The sequence below is a fragment of the Aquarana catesbeiana genome, linkage group LG06 (genome assembly GCF_042186555.1).
Source record: "Aquarana catesbeiana isolate 2022-GZ linkage group LG06, ASM4218655v1, whole genome shotgun sequence".
In the NCBI taxonomy this organism is placed as follows: domain Eukaryota; kingdom Metazoa; phylum Chordata; class Amphibia; order Anura; family Ranidae; genus Aquarana; species Aquarana catesbeiana.
This window is the reverse complement of record NC_133329.1, coordinates 131,231,216-131,247,531: the sequence shown is the minus strand read 5'-3', so window position 1 is coordinate 131,247,531 and position 16,316 is coordinate 131,231,216. Positions and strand designations below refer to the sequence as shown.

The window sequence follows — 16,316 nt, the reverse complement described above, 5'->3', positions numbered from 1 at the left end:
CAGTTGAAACACATAAAGGGATTATAATAAGCAGGCAGCCCCTCCTTACACATCCCCCGCTGGGATGTGTCTACACACCTTTTTGTCTACGTGCCATGAACTAACATAATTAAACACAATAACAAGAGGGGGAGGATGGGGAGAAGTGTTGCAATGTATATAGAGACATAATTACATTATCCCAACACTATTTTGTCCCCAAGTCTCTCATTCTCTGCTGGGCCATAGTCTATGGGTAGGAGGCCAGCCCTCCAAAACAAACAGTGACAGTGGGTTCTGTCACAGGACCTCCATCTTGATTAACTGTTTTGAATCCTTATGTAGCCCCCTGTTCCTAAGATTGGGGCTATAGTGTAAATTTAGTTTTTAGCTCAGCTCAGATTTGATTGTATAGTTTATTTGGTTTTGCTCTAAACTTAAAGAGGAAGTAAACCCTGTTTTTTTTTCCTTTTTTTTTTTTAATATCATAGAAGAACTGATTGTTTACACGTCTCCCACATTTATATGCATTTAAAAAACGCTTTCCAAGTACCTTTTATTTGTTTATTAAAGAAAATCCTCTTCCGGGATTCGACAGCGCCATCTTGACTCTTGTTTTCTGATCCTCATGTGGATGTCATTTCCACCCTTCCTTTGTTCCCCTGCCTAAATCTCACACATGCACGATCGCGTGCACAAGGAGAGAACCAGGACGCTGACGAGGAAGGCATAGTATCGCAAGGCTTCCACGCTCTGCCGTTTACAGGTGAAGAATATTATTAATATCTAATATTCTTGTATCTCAGAGGCGCTTCCGGATGAATAGCATTGATAGCCAAACTGACTTAAAACAAAGTGTGAGTTTATTGTCACACAATTGGCATCATAAATACAATGTAAAAAATATAATAGTTCAGTTAAATGTAGGTAAAAATATATGAAATAGAATAAAAGTTATAAAGCTGTAATAAGCTTATGAAAGCATGTGTGCTTCATGGATGCTGTCTGTCTCCATGCTGTCTTGTGTGTTGTCCAAAAAGAAGCAGGAAATGACGTTCTTAGTCTTCTGGCAGCATTCAGCTGTGCCAACTTGTCAAAGTGTCTTGTGATCATGTCAGTGTCATCTATCCTAGAGGGTGTGTGTGTGTGTCTGTGTGTGTGTGTCTGTGTGACCTTCAATATGGAAGCATTGGCTTTATATGTTACATGTGAACGTGTGAACGTCATAACCTCATACCAACTTAGAACCTTGTATGGCACATATTCATTTCTGCTAACTTCAGCAATATGCTATCCAAGAAAAGATTCTAACTCAGAGTCATATATGGCATAGGATTGACAAGCCCACATGTAACACTCCATACTTGAAGTAATGTACTGATCATGTAATGTCATATAACCAAACATCTATATAATATGAACACATATTATCAACTTTACATTAAGTAACTATATACTAGTACTTATTAATATGACTGGAACTACAAACTAACTTAACTTAACAGGATATAATCCACAATGTATATTCCTTTAGCTACGTGGACACGTGTCTATTTTTGTCTTCTCATGACATTCTACACCAAGATACCTTATATGTCATACTCAAATTGGCTACACCAGAAAAATCCAGCAAAGCTCAGCTGTAGATGAAGAATCATGTCAAATCAATTGATCAAGGTCATTCACACATACTCTATTTATTATGATTAATCATAAAACCAAATATGTTTTGCAAGCTTGCCATGAATATAATATAACACCTATAAGTGCCGAATTATGAATTTGGAATAATATTCTAACAACAGGGAAAATTACAGACCCGGCATGCTGTTAACTCTGAAACAGCACACATAGCATGCTGTGAATCAAGCCATGGACCGTGCATGCGCTGGTGACATCATAAAAGATTGCAGTAAGGATTGCCAGAAAAATGTACAGGTAAGTGAGATTTCACAGGCACAGATCAGTAGCATTTTCAATGTAGCTTTCAATGAGCTAAAGTTTACAGAGAGAGTTTACAACCACTTTAACTGAGTTGTGCATTTCTCACTATTGCCAGTAGGTGTCACTGGTACCACAAGCAAGTATGAGAAATAAAACTAGGTTCAGCTATGTAATGAATATTCTTTTGCCATAACAGCCCAGTAGGAGCTTCCTGGCCGCTGTGCATTCTGGGAAGGGGGTATTTATTGGGCAGAGCCATGTGCTCTTGTGTATTCTATTACCTCAGGGCCTTCCTGGCCTGAGGATGTGTTGCTGCAAGTTCTGCAAGTAGGCCCAGAAGCCTGTCCGGGGCCTACTAATCCTGTGGTGGTTCTTATGCTGTCTTGCCTGTGTGGAAGAAGCCGAGCCAAGCTGAGGAGATCTAGGGGAGGACCCTTGCTGGAGAGAGCCAGGATGAAGGCTGGTCTCTCAGGATGGCCTGGTAACTCATTTGGAGGACGCACCTATACCTAAATTACTCTGTTGCTAGATGGCTTAAAGGTTCTGACACTGCAAGGCTGAATCCTATTCTACAATCTAAACCATGGTATCTAGCTCCCGGCTGCTAAATCTGTGAGATAGGCTTGTCCAGAAATTCTACCGGCTGCTAGGTCTGTGTGAGAGGCCTATCCAGGTAGTCAAGGTCTGCTAGAAGAGAAAGCTGTTTTACCTTTGGATTCAAGGAGTCTGTAAGTGATCAGAAAATGGTATCTGAAACTTCCCCTAACCCTCTCTCCTACTACTTCTTTCAAATTCCTTATTAAAGCACTTACAGAAAGTAACTGGCGCCCAGTCACTTTAATTTGACTGGCGCCCAAATTCTGTTCTAACTTCCCTCTATAGCCATGGACTCAGCCCTGGGGTGAATGTAAGTTGCCCCCTGTCTCTGGAGGTACCTCCTTGCTCCCAGTAGACCCAGGGGGGCGCTACACTTATTTTGGACTTCCTGATTTTTTTTTTCTTCTTAGTCGGAGTCACTAAATTAATCACTTATCAATGTTGTTTGATTATTCACAAATTTCTGAATGTTAACTTTAAGCGCTGCATTGTTTGTATATTAAGGCCCCTTTCACACTGGGGCAGTAGGGGGCGTCGGCGGTAAAACAGCGCTATTTTACCGCGGTATTCGGCCGCTAGCGGTGCGGTTTTAACCCCCGCTGGCGGCCGAAAAAGGGTTAAAACCCCTCGTATAGCGTGGCTATAGCCGCGGTATTACCGTGGTATAGCCGTGCTGTCCCATTGATTTCAATGGGCAGGAGCGGTTTAGGAGCGGTGAATACACCGCTCCTTCACCGCTCCAAAGATGCGGCTTGCAGGAGATTTTTTCTTCTCCTGCCAGCGCACCGCTTCAGTGTGAAAGCCCTCGGGCTTTCACACTGAACAAACAGCAGAGGCTGTTTGGGGGCGGTTTGCAGGCGCTATTTTTAGCGCAATAACGCCTGCAAACCGCCCCAGTGTGAAAGGGGCCTAAAAGTTACAGGATAGCTGCTCTTCATTCATGCCAGATAGTACAACTCTCACTATACTTCTTGCCCCACATCGATTTAAAGGGCTGTGGCTCTCGCACACAGAAATGCTGGTGTAATTTATTCCCCACTCTTCCCTTGGCCATTCACAAAACACCTTTTATTCTGTGATCTATTCACAAAATACATAGCATTTTGCAAACTGCCGAAGGGAGAAGTTTGGAGTGTAAATGACATAAGCATTAGTTTATGGGATCTGCAGCTTTCATATCCACAGTGGGTCAAAAGTATAGCAATAGCTGTACTATTCAACAATAATGAAGCTATACATTTTAAAGAAATGAGCTGAAATCTTGGATGTGGAACCTTTTTTTTTTTTAACACACTAGAAATAATTAAATATCTTTGTTTCTGGAGTTCTGCTTTAATTGCTTGATGGTAGTTATCTTATTAACACTACACTGATTTTATTGTGTAAAAAAGAGTGCAGCGCTAAAAAATATGAAGAAAGTTGTTGGGCACAACTTACAAAAAAGTGACCATATAGTGTGAATAGTGTTACCATAAATCGCATATGAACAAAAAAAAAATGCTAAATAGTGCCAAAAACTTGCAAAAAACGCATATAAAACAAGAAAATGCTAAATTTTGCCAATAAATAAAACTTGCATAAATCAAACAAAACTGAGGCATATACAAGACCAAAAGATCATATACAGTGGCAGGGCCGTCTTTAATTTTGATTGGGCCCAGGGCAAACATTTTCTTGGGGCCCCCCCCTCCATTCTGAGACATACAAAAATAACAGGTAGACTCAAAATCAGTTTACTGCAGCAGATCACGCAGCGATTGCAATTGTTTGCCAGAGGTTACAGCCTATCATTACTGCTCAATGGCTGGTTTCTAGAGGTTACAACACATAATTTCTGCTTGCCGATTGGTTGCTAGAGGTTAATGTACATTATTAGCGCTCACTAATTGGTTGCTAGGGGTTACAGCACATCATTAGCACTTACTGATTGGTTGCTAGAGATTAAAGCAGATCACTACTGTTTGCTGATTGGTTGCTAGAGGTTCATGCACATCATTACCTCTCACTGAGCAGTGGAGCAATCCCAAATAATTGAGCAAGTAAAGGGGCACATTAATACACATACTACAGGAGAGGTTTAGAGACTGCTGACATACTGCAGGAGACAATCAGAGACTGCAGACATACTGCAGGAGACAATCAGAGACTGCGGACATACTGCAGGAGACAATCAGAGACTGCGGACATACTGCAGGAGACAATCAGAGACTGCGGACATACTGCAGGAGATTACCAGAGACTGCGGACATACTGCAGGAGATTACCAGAGACTGCGGACATATTGCAGGAGATTACCAGAGACTGCGGACATACTGCAGGAGACAATCAGAGACTGCGGACATACTGCAGGAGATTACTAGAGACTGCGGACATACTGCAGGAGACAATCAGAGGCTGCGGACATACTGCAGGAGACAATCAGAGACTGCAGACATACTGCAGGAGACAATCAGAGACTGCGTACATACTGCAGGAGACAATCAGAGACTGCGGACATACTGCAGGAGACAATCAGAGACTGCGGACATACTGCAGGAGATTACCAGAGACTGCGGACATACTGCAGGAGATTACCAGAGACTGCGGACATACTGCAGGAGATTACCAGAGACTGCGGACATACTGCAGGAGATTACCAGAGACTGCGGACATACTGCAGGAGACAATCAGAGACTGCGGACATACTGCAGGAGATTACTAGAGACTGCGGACATACTGCAGGAGACAATCAGAGACTGCGGACATACTGCAGGAGACAATCAGAGACTGTGGACATACTGCAGGAGACAATCAGAGACTGCGGACATACTGCAGGAGACACTCAGAGACTGTGGACATACTGCAGGAGACAATCAGAGACTGTGGACATACTGCAGGAGACAATCAGAGACTGCGGACATACTACAGGAGACAATCAGAGACTGTGGACATACTGCAGGAGACAATCAGAGACTGTGGACATACTGCAGGAGACAATCAGAGACTGCGGACATACTGCAGGAGACAATCAGAGACTGCGGACATACTGCAGGAGACACTCAGAGGCTGCGGACATACTGCCAGAGACAATTCAGAGACTGCGGACATACTGCAGGAGACAATCAGAGACTGCGGACATACGGCAGGAGATTACCAGAGACTGCGGACATACTACAGGAGACAATCAGAGACTGCGGACATACTGCAGGAGATTACCAGAGACTGCGGACATACTGCAGGAGATTACCAGAGACTGCGGACATACTGCAGGAGACAATCAGAGACTGCGGACATATGGCAGGAGACAGAGACTGCGGACATACGGCAGGAGACAATCAGAGACTGTGGACATACTGCAGGAGACAATCAGAGACTGCGGACATACTGCAGGAGATTACCAGAGACTGCGGACATACTGCAGGAGATTACCAGAGACTGCAGACATACTGCAGGAGACAATCAGAGACTGCGGACATACTGCAGGAGACAATCAGAGACTGCGGACATACTGCAGGAGACAATCAGAGACTGCGGACATACTGCAGGAGACAATCAGAGACTGCGGACATACTGCAGGAGACAATCAGAGACTGCGGACATACTGCAGGAGACAATCAGAGACTGCAGACATTATACAGGGGATGGTCAGAGAACTTTCAGCAATGCACAGCTTTACAGTTAAATAACACAGCTCAGGGTTTAAACAGTCAGGCATTTTATGGGTGTAAGGACATACCTGGCCAGCCAAACTCACTACATACATTCAGGTGTGTGGGCGGGGCTTCCACTCTCTGCTCTCACTAAAGCAGCTGGGAGCTCCACTGATGCTTTGTTGGGTGGGCCCTGGGCCCACCTCACCCGTGAATTGTCGCCCCGATGACAGCTTTGCAGAGCGCACAGAGGACACGGGAGGATGTATTCCGCGCTAGTCAGCTGAGAGGGGCGGGGCCGGGTGCTCCACTGACGCTCTGACCCCGCCCACGTGCAGCCTGTGTACTGGGAATAGAGCGCCTGTAGTGAGAGCCAGTGATCGAAGTGGGAGTGTCATTGGAGCTCCCGGCCCCGCCCCCGGACCTCTGTATTCACCAGCCAGTATAGAGGGGGCGGGGCCGGAAGCTCCACTGACACTCGCACTCCGATCACTGGCTCTCACTACAGAAGCTCTTTTCCGAGTACACAGGCTGCACGTAGGCGGGGTCAGAGCGTCAGTGGAGCTCCCGGCCCCGCCCCCTCTCAGCTGGCTAGCGAGGAATACATCCTCCCGTGTCCTCTGTGCGCTCTGCAAAGCTGTGATCGGGGCCCCAATTCACGGCTAGCGCGGGCCCCCCAACAAAGATTGGGCCCAGGGCAAGTGCCCCGTTTGCCCTGCGCTAAAGACGGCCCTGTACAGTGGGGACGGAAAGTATTCATACCCCCTTAAATTTTTCACTCTTTGTTATATTGCAGTCATTTGCTAAAATCATTTAAGTTCATTTTTTTTTCCTCATTAATTTACACACAGCACCCCATATTGACAGAAAAACACAGAATTGTTGACATTTTTGCAGATTTATTAAAAAAGAATATCACATGGTCCTAAGTATTTAGACCCTTTGCTCAGTATTTAGTAGAAGCACCCTTTTGATCTAATACAGCCATGAGTCTTTTTGGGAAAGATGCAACAAGTTTTTCACATCTGGATTTGGGGATCCTCTGCCATTCCTCCTTGCAGATCCTCTCCAGTTCTGTCAGGTTGGATGGTAAACGTTGGTGGACAGCCATTTTTAGGTCTCTCCAGAGATGCTCAATTGGGTTTAAGTCAGGGCTCTGGCTGGGCCATTCAAGAACAGTCACAGAGGTGTTGTGAAGCCACTCCTTCGTTATTTTAGCTGTGTGCTTAGGGTCATTGTTTTGTTGGAAGATAAACCTTCGGCCCAGTCTGAGGTCCTGAGCACTCTGGAGAAGATTTTCATCCAGGATATCCCTGTACTTGGCCGCATTCATCTTTCCCTCGATTGCAACCAGTCGTCCTGTCCCTGCAGCTGAAAAACACCCCCACAGCATGATGCTGCCACCACCATGCTTCACTGTTGGGACTGTATTGAACAGGTGATGAGCAGTGCCTGGGTTTCTCCACACATACCGCTTAGAATTAAGGCCAACAAGTTCTATCTTGGTCTCATCAGACCAAAGAATCTTATTTCTTACCATCTTGGAGTCCTTCAGGTGTTTTTTTTTAGCAAACTCCATGCGGGCTTTCATGTGTCTTGCACTAAGGAGAGGCTTCCGTCGGGCCACTCTGCCATAAAGCCCTGACTGGTGGAGGGCTGCAGTGATGGTTGACTTTCTACAACTTTCTCCCATCTCCTGACTGCATCTCTGGAGCTCAGCCACAGTGATCTTTTGGTTCTTCTTTACCTCTCTCACCAAGGCTCTTCTCCCCCGATAGCTCAGTTTGGCCGGACGGCCATCTCTAGGAAGGGTTCTGGTCGTCCCAAACGTCTTCCATTTAAGGATTATGGAGGCCATTGTACTCTTAGGAACCTTAAGTGCAGCAGAAATTTTTTTGTAACCTTGGCCAGATCTGTGCCTTGCCACAGTTCTATCTCTGAGCTCTTCAGGCAGTTCCTTTGACCTCATGATGTCATTTGCTCTGACATGCACTGTGAGCATGAGCTGTAAGGTCTTATATAGACAGGTGTGTGGCTTTCCTAATCAAGTCCAATTAGTATAATCAAACACAACTGGACTCAAATGAAGGTGTAGAACCATCTCAAGGATGATCAGAAGAAATGAACAGCACCTGAGTTAAATATATGAGTGTCACAGCAAAGGGTCTGAATACTTAGGACCATGTGATATTTCAGTTTTTTTTTTTTTTATAAATCTGCAAAAACGTCAACAATTCTGTGTTTTTCTGTCAATATGGGGTGCTGTGTGTACATTAATGAGGAAACAAAATGAACTTACATGATTTTAGCAAATGGCTGCAATATAACGAAGAGTGAAAAATTTATAGGGGGTCTGAATATTTTCCGTCTCCACTGTATAAATGGAAAGTGCTACAATAAAGTGAAAAAAATATATATAGTTGATATAAAAAAGGTCTATTTTTGTTTGTATCCAATTATCACTCTTTGCTCATTCCCTGGTTGAACCTATAGCAGCGCTTCACTGCTCTGCCAGCAGCCTATTTAGAGCGTCAGTACAGGCGCGTGGGCGTACCCCTGATGACGTCAGTTGTTGACTAAATGATCGTCGAGTAGTCACGCCCACATGCTCTGCGCATGTGCGTTTGCTTTTTAAACGTCTGTATACAGGACTTTTTTACTTTCTAGCAACTCTTTGTTTTAAACCTGTCTGTTTTTATACTAATTGGAGACTCGTGGAAGCTCCCAAACAGCATTGTATCATTTACTTCAATAAACCTTCTTGATGAGACAATATTACACTATTTGGAGTATTATATCTTTTTTGCAAGATTTGCACAATCTTTTAAACACTTGGATACTTACCGTGATAGAGAGACTGTCAGGGACACAGAGGTTATTGACAAGAGACGCCTGGTATATCAAGGAAGCCCAGGAAATCTGGAATTCATTGCTAGGGATCTGTGATCCAATTCTTTGACCTCCCTGAGTAAGGGGGGGTCGCTGGGGTCTGGTAAGCCTTCCTTTTACTAGAAGTGACGGGTATCACGAAAATCACATATTCATATGAAGATTTCTTAGTCACTTTTATGGACTTTTTTTTATACTAACTATATACATTTGTTTTCAATATTTTTTGCACTTTATGGTAGCACTTTCCATATATATATATATATATATATATATATGATCTTTTGGTCTTGTATATTCCTCAGTTTTGCTTGACTTATGCAAGTTTTATTCATTGGCAATATTTAGCATTTTCTTGTTTTATATGCGATTTATGCAAGTTTTTGGCAGTATTTTGCATTTGTTTGTTCATATGCGATTTATGGTAACACTGTTTACACTATATGGTCACTTTTGTTGGTCACTTGTGCCCAACAACTTTCTTCATATATTTTAGCACTGCACTCTTTTTTACACATTTATTTTATACCTTATATCTGGTTTATAGCGCTCAGCTGCTGCATGCTGTTTTTTTTTACCAAGCGTAGATATTACCCTCTTTTTTAAACTGATTTTATTGTACTGCAAATTATATGACTGCCATCAAGAATAAAAGAGTATATATAGTTCTAGCCTTAGTTACACCTGACCAGCAGGATATAAGCGAACACTAAACATATTTATACATGACAAAGTAGTCATTCACTTGATCGGCATAATGTCAATTCCAGCTGACTCAAACCTGTCCAAGAGCACTGGCCCTGGCCTTTATCTAAAGCAATTAAGCCTACAGTAAACTTGACCTTTCAGAAATAAATAGGAAGTGAATATAGACTGATTACCATTAAACCAGCATGACATATGGGATATTTATTAGACTCCTGGGGGATGCCGTTGAAATAGCAATGTCACAGCGAATAAAATTGAACATGAAAAATGGGAAAAGTGGAAAGTGATTTAGAAAAGTCATGCAAGTGTACGTTTGCCTTTTTTAGCTATAAATACATGAATGCATCATAAATGTGCATACATTTCATTTAGTTATATGCAGGACCAGATTTCCATCTGGGGAGTCTATAGGCACAGAAAACACAAATCCTGAGCCCTCCACTCATAAATAGTTCACAGCCAATTGTGCTGCTTAATTATTATTTTTTCCCCATCACCATTACACAGTGTGCATAAAACAACTTAACGAGGAGCTCCAGGCTCCTTTAGAAAAAAATTAAAATTCAGCAGCTACAAACATTGTAGCTGCTGACTTTTAATATTAAGACTCCTGTGCTTTGTGAGTGGCCCATCAGCGGGGAAAGGAGGAGGGGGGCCAAACTTCCGAGTGATTCTGCCACAGCAAGATCACTCGGAAGTGGGAGCGGGTACCTGGCAAAACCAGGTACCTGTTCCCACCCTCCCCCCTAAAAGGTGACAAATGTGGCACCGGAGAGAAGGGAGGAGGCAGATAATCGGAGCTTCCGCTTTTGGGTGGAGCTCCGCTTTAATTTGAATGTAACAATTGGTTTGGAGGCACTAGAGTCTGGATCAGCAGTGAGATTTAACCATGTCAGCTGCCAAACTTTGGACTAATCTTTTACCTAGTATATGTAAGGCAAACTTTATTTTTTTCAATTTTGGATAGAGTTGAGAAGCACAGGTTCTTGGTCAAGTTTTTTATTGCTGTCCATACTCCCACTGGGGAGATTCACATATACAATGCCTTGAAAAAGTATTCACACCCCTTGACATTTTCCACATTTTGGCATGTTACAACCAAAAACGTAAATGTATTTTATTGGGATTTTATGTGATAGACCAACACAAAGTGGCACATAATTGTGAAGTGGAAGGAAAATGACAAATGGTTTTCTAAATTTTTTACAAATAAATATGTGAAAAGTGTGGCATACATTTGTATTCAGTCCCCCTGAGTCAATAGTTTGTATAACCACCTTTCGCTGCAATTACAGCTGCAAGTCTTTTTGGGTATGTCTCTACCAGCTTTACACATCTAGAGAGTGAAATTTTTGCCCATTCTTCTTTGAATAATAGCTCTGTGAACAGCGATTTTCAAGTCCTGCCACAGATTCTCAATTGGATTTAGGTCTGGACTTTGACTGGGCCATTCTAACACATGAATATGCTTTGATCTAAACCATTCCATTGCAGCTCTGGCTGTATAATTAGGGTCGTTGTCCTGCTGGAAGATGAACCTCCGCCCCAGTCTAAAGTCTTTTACAGACTCTAACAGGTTTTCTTCTAAGATTGCCCTGTATTTGGCTCCATCCATCTTCCCATCAACTCTGACCAGCTTCCCTGTCCCTGCTGAAGATAAGCATCCCCACAACATGATGCTGCCACCACTATGGTTCACAGTGAGGATGGTGTGTTCAGGGTGATGTGCAGTGTTCGTTTTCCGCCACACATAGCGTTTTTCTTTTAGGCCAAAAAGGTTTCATCTGACCAGAGCACCTTCTTCCACATGTTTGCTGTGTTCCCCACATGGCTGCTCACAAACTGGACTTCTTATGGCTTTCTTTCAACAATGGCTTTCTTCTTGCCACTCTTCCATAAAGGCCAGATTTGTGGTGTGCACGACTAATAGTTGACCTGTAGACAGATTCTTCCACCTGAGCTGTGGATCTCTGCAGCACCTCCAGAGTTACCAGGGGTCTCTTGGCTGCTTCTCTGATTAATGCTCTCCTTGCCCGGCCTGTCAGTTTTGGTGGACGGCCACGTCTTGGTAGGTTTGCATCTGTGCCATACTCTTTCCATTTTCAGATGATGGATTGAACAGTGCTCCGTGAGATGTTCAAAGCTTGGGAAATTATTTTATAAGCTAACCCTGCTTTAAACTTCTCTACAACTTTATTCCTGACCTGTCTGTTGTGTTCCTTGGCCTTCATGTTGCTGTTTGTTCACTAAGGTTCTCTAACAAACCACTGAGGGTGTCACAGAACAGCTGTATTTATACGGAGATTAAATTACACACAGTTAGACTCTATTTACTATTTAGGTGACTTCTGAAGGCAATTGGTTCCACTTGATTTTAATTAGGGTTATCAGAGAAAAGAGGTCTGAATACAAATGCACACCACACTTTTCAGATATTTATTTGTAAAAACATGTAAAACCATTTATCATTTTCCTTCCACTTCAAAATAATGTGCTACTTTGTGTTGGTCTATCACATAAATTCCCAAAAAAATACATTTAAATTTTTGGTTGTAACATGATGACAAAATGTGGAAAATTTCAAGAATACTTTTACAAGGCACTGTAATTGTCCTGGTGACCACTGTCACTGAAATAGAAAGTAAGGTGAAATCCTAAATTTCAGAGTTGTCATGAGAGCAGGAGGTAAGGGGAAATCTTCCAATGGTGACAAATGTTCTGATGACAACTGTCACCCTTACTTTGGGAATCCCCCTCACTTTGGGAAGGTTTTCTCTCACTTCTAGTTTCTAGTTTCTAGATCTCCAAGACAAGAATTGAAGGGAAATCTTCCCCAAGCCAGCCACAGACAGCAAACATTAACCTGATAGGGTTTTTACCGTTCCCTATTCTATCCAAAACTTAAAAGCAGAAAAAAAGTTCTGGCTATATGTACACTTTTAATTACTTGATGTCCTGGCCTGGCTTGAAACTCAAGGGGTTAAAACAAGCTCTCAGCCATTTTGTTCAGTCGGCTCCCGGCTAGCCAGTATAAATGTTACAGCCAACCAGTCACTTTAACTGTACCGTGAAGACGCTGCACACTCACCGTGATTCCCAGGCTCACTGTTCATCTGGGGAGCCTGGAACCATGGTAAATTTTGGCAGGGTAGCATATCTGCTCTGCAATCAATGAACCTGGAAGCTCTGATAATTTCTGGGTTCAGAGGTGTAATAATCACAGCAGAAACGCCAAATAAAGCCTATTAAACACAGTCTAAAGCCTCATCGTACACACGATCAGATTTTCGGCAGGGAATTGTGTGATGACAGACTGCCTAAAATCCGACCGTTAGTGCGCACCTACAGACAATTGTTGTCCAACTTTCGGCCAACAAATGTTGGATAGCAGGCTAGTAAATTTTCGGTGGACAACAGTCTGTTGTCAGATTTTCGGATTGTGTGTACACAAGTCCGTCGCACAAAAGTCCAAACACGCATGCTCGGAATCAATGCTCACCAAACACGACATTAGTAGAAGGTGCCCAAAGGGTGGCGCCCAAGAGCTGAAATTCCACGTAATACATGACTACGTTCGTGTTTGTTGGCTGACAATTGTGTGCCGTTAGTATGCAAGACAAAATCCAGGCACATGCCCATCGGACAAAAGTCTGATGCTCTGTTGGCCAACAATCTGATCGTGTGTAAGAGGCTTTAGGCTTGACTGGTCGGAGCTAGAATCAGGGAAGACATTAAAAGCCTATTGGACCCCTGATGTCTCCATAAAGATGATCTGTTACCTGCCCAATGCTATCACATAGGGGGCATGTTAGCAATCTTGTGATAGCAATAAAATAAATAAGTGTTAAAAAATTTAAATTATAATAAAATGATTAAAAATAACAAAAGAATATGACAATTCCATCACCCCACACACACACGGATGCAAACATTACATGTATGTAAACAGCAATTGAATCTCATATATAGTATTAGGTATTACCACAAACATCAGAGTGAGAGCAATACTTTTAGGGCCATCATTCACTTTTGACTCTAACTTGATAACCTGTAAAGGCTTTTAAACCATCACTAATGGACAATTTAGGGTGCTGTAAATTTATGGGCTATTTTTTATCAATATAATTACGTTTCTGGTACAGAGCATGGCAATGTTATTTAAAAATAAAACCTTTAAAAAAATATTTTTGTATTTGTATTTTTTTATGTCACTTTTTAAAAAAAAAATGTATGAAGAATGAACAGTTAAAAAAGAAAATATAGAATTTTTTTTTTTAAAAAAGCAAAAAATAGTAGCAGGGGGGAGAAAATTGTTAATTTGAGTTGAATAAAGTTAACTAAAAGTTAATTAAAAGTAAATGGGTACAATTTTTTATGTACAGTATATATAAAAACATTTATTTTTATTCCACTTGCAAGAGTGCATTAATCGACATGCAGATCAACAGGAATTACCATACTCCATTCACTCCTAATCTGCACATAAAAAATTAGTTAAAAATACATTGTAACAATAATAATAATATTATATTTGTAGGAAAGCCTACAAACACTGTCTATCTGCAGTTTGTTCCTGCAACTGAGACCAAGAATCAGATGTCAAGATGACAGCTTGGTTTTGGTCAGTTACAGGAGAACTGACAGTGGCTACTATATAACCAAAGGTTAGGGTTTGATTTATACTTATACAGGAGCACTAATAATGGGTTCTGTGTAAACAAGCCTGCAGCCTAAGGTGTATCTATGGTCAAAATGTAAAATCGTACATTTATGTTCACATGAATTTCAGTTATTTCTAGCCTACTTTTTAAAATCTGAGCAATATTAGAACTTTTAAAAATTACGTTTTCAAGAATCCCACATATTTACTTCCTTGAATGCAGTGACATGTACAGTGGATATAAAAAGTCTACACACCCCTGTTAAAAAGTTTTCTGTGATGTAAAGAAATGAGACTAAAGCCTCCTACACACGATGGGATTTTCCGTAGACAAAACCTTGGACTTTTTTCCGAAGGTGTGTGCCTGGATTTTGTCTTGCATACAAACGGCAAGGAGTTGTCGGCCAACAAACATGGACGTAGTGACGTATTACGTGGTTTTTCAGCTCTTTAGCACCATCCTTTGGGCTCCTTCTGCTAATTTCATGTTAGAAGTTTGGTGAGTGTTGATTCATGCTTTTAATTTTGCACTTTTCAGTTTGCACTTTTTATTTTGTGCTTTTCAGTTTGTTTCTGAACGGCCGTTCGTCAACCAGACATGTTGCGGAATCAGAGGAGATAACGTATTGGCTTTGGAGTTATTGTTTTGACCCAAGTCCAGACCAGGAACAGGAAGAGGAGTTTGTGGACCATAAATTGGTTGCTTTATTAATCGTGACCAATTATGTCATATGCCTTTGCTGCGGGAGCAAACATCCAGATGTTTTTCGGAATTATCTCCAGATGACGGACTCCTGCTTTTACCAACTCTTGGCATTGTTGAACCCCTATATTAAGAAGCAGGACACATGCATGAGGCTTTTATTTAATTTTTTGGTTAAATAATAATGATTTGATTTGGTATATTTTCTATATTTTTGGATAAATAGAATGCACATTTTTGGTTAAGTTCCATTGGCAGATAGCATGTCTAATTTTATTTGTTTTCTTTTTTAATGCACAATAAAAACATTGTGGAGAATAATACTTGGCTATGTGTTTTACTTCAAATGACATTTTGGGAGTAGACAGTTACATTTAAAAAAATGGGACACCAACATAGTTGTATCTTTGTTCTTATAAACCAAGGGATAATGGTGTTGTGGTAACTTGCACCAAAAAAAAAAAAAAAAAGCATAATAATATTATTCATGATATCACTAGGAAAAAAAAGCCTTTGAAAATTAGTTTTCATTAACTCCATCAGTATCACCAGCAAAGCAGCTTCATTATTATCCCAATAAAGAAGAGAATTGTGCGCTGCATTTCTAGATTTCATAATTTGCTACGTCACGAATGTTAATTCTCCATTACGAACGCTAGTTTACAAGACCGACAACTTCTGGCTCGTCCTTGCTTCCGAGCACGCGTATTTGTACTTTGGACTTTTGTCCGACGGACTTGTGTACACAAGCTCGGAAAATCCGACAACAGACATTTGTTCACGGAAAATTTTAAAACCTGCCATCCAACGTTTGTCCGCGGAAAATCCGACAATTGTCCGATGGAGCTTACAAACGGTCAGATTTTACTGCCAACAGCCTGTCATCACACATTTCCCATCGGAAAATCCGATTGTGTGTATGAGGCTTAATATAAATCATTCAGAACTTTTGACCTACTGTATAAACTGTACAACTCAGTTGGAAAACAAACTGAAATCTTTTGGGGGGGATAAAAAACTAAAATAATGTGGTTGCATAAGTGTGCACACTCTCTTATAACTGGGGATGTAGCTGTGTTCAGAATTAAGCAATCACATTCGAACGCATGTTAAATAGGAGTCAGTACACACCTGCCATCATTAAACCGCTTAACCCCCGGACGATTTGACCCCGTTCCTGACCAGAGCACTTTTTACAATTTGGCAC

General features: G+C 41.7%; 1 long non-coding RNA gene across 1 annotated transcript; it reads left to right on the top strand.

The window, feature by feature from the left end:
* The first annotated feature begins 556 nt into the window (after positions 1-556).
* Positions 557-16,113, top strand: LOC141148927 (uncharacterized). The gene is made up of 3 exons (XR_012245266.1): positions 557-745; positions 1,785-1,917; positions 14,973-16,113. It is a non-coding gene; the product is annotated as an uncharacterized lncRNA (long non-coding RNA).
* The last annotated feature ends 203 nt before the right edge of the window (positions 16,114-16,316 follow it).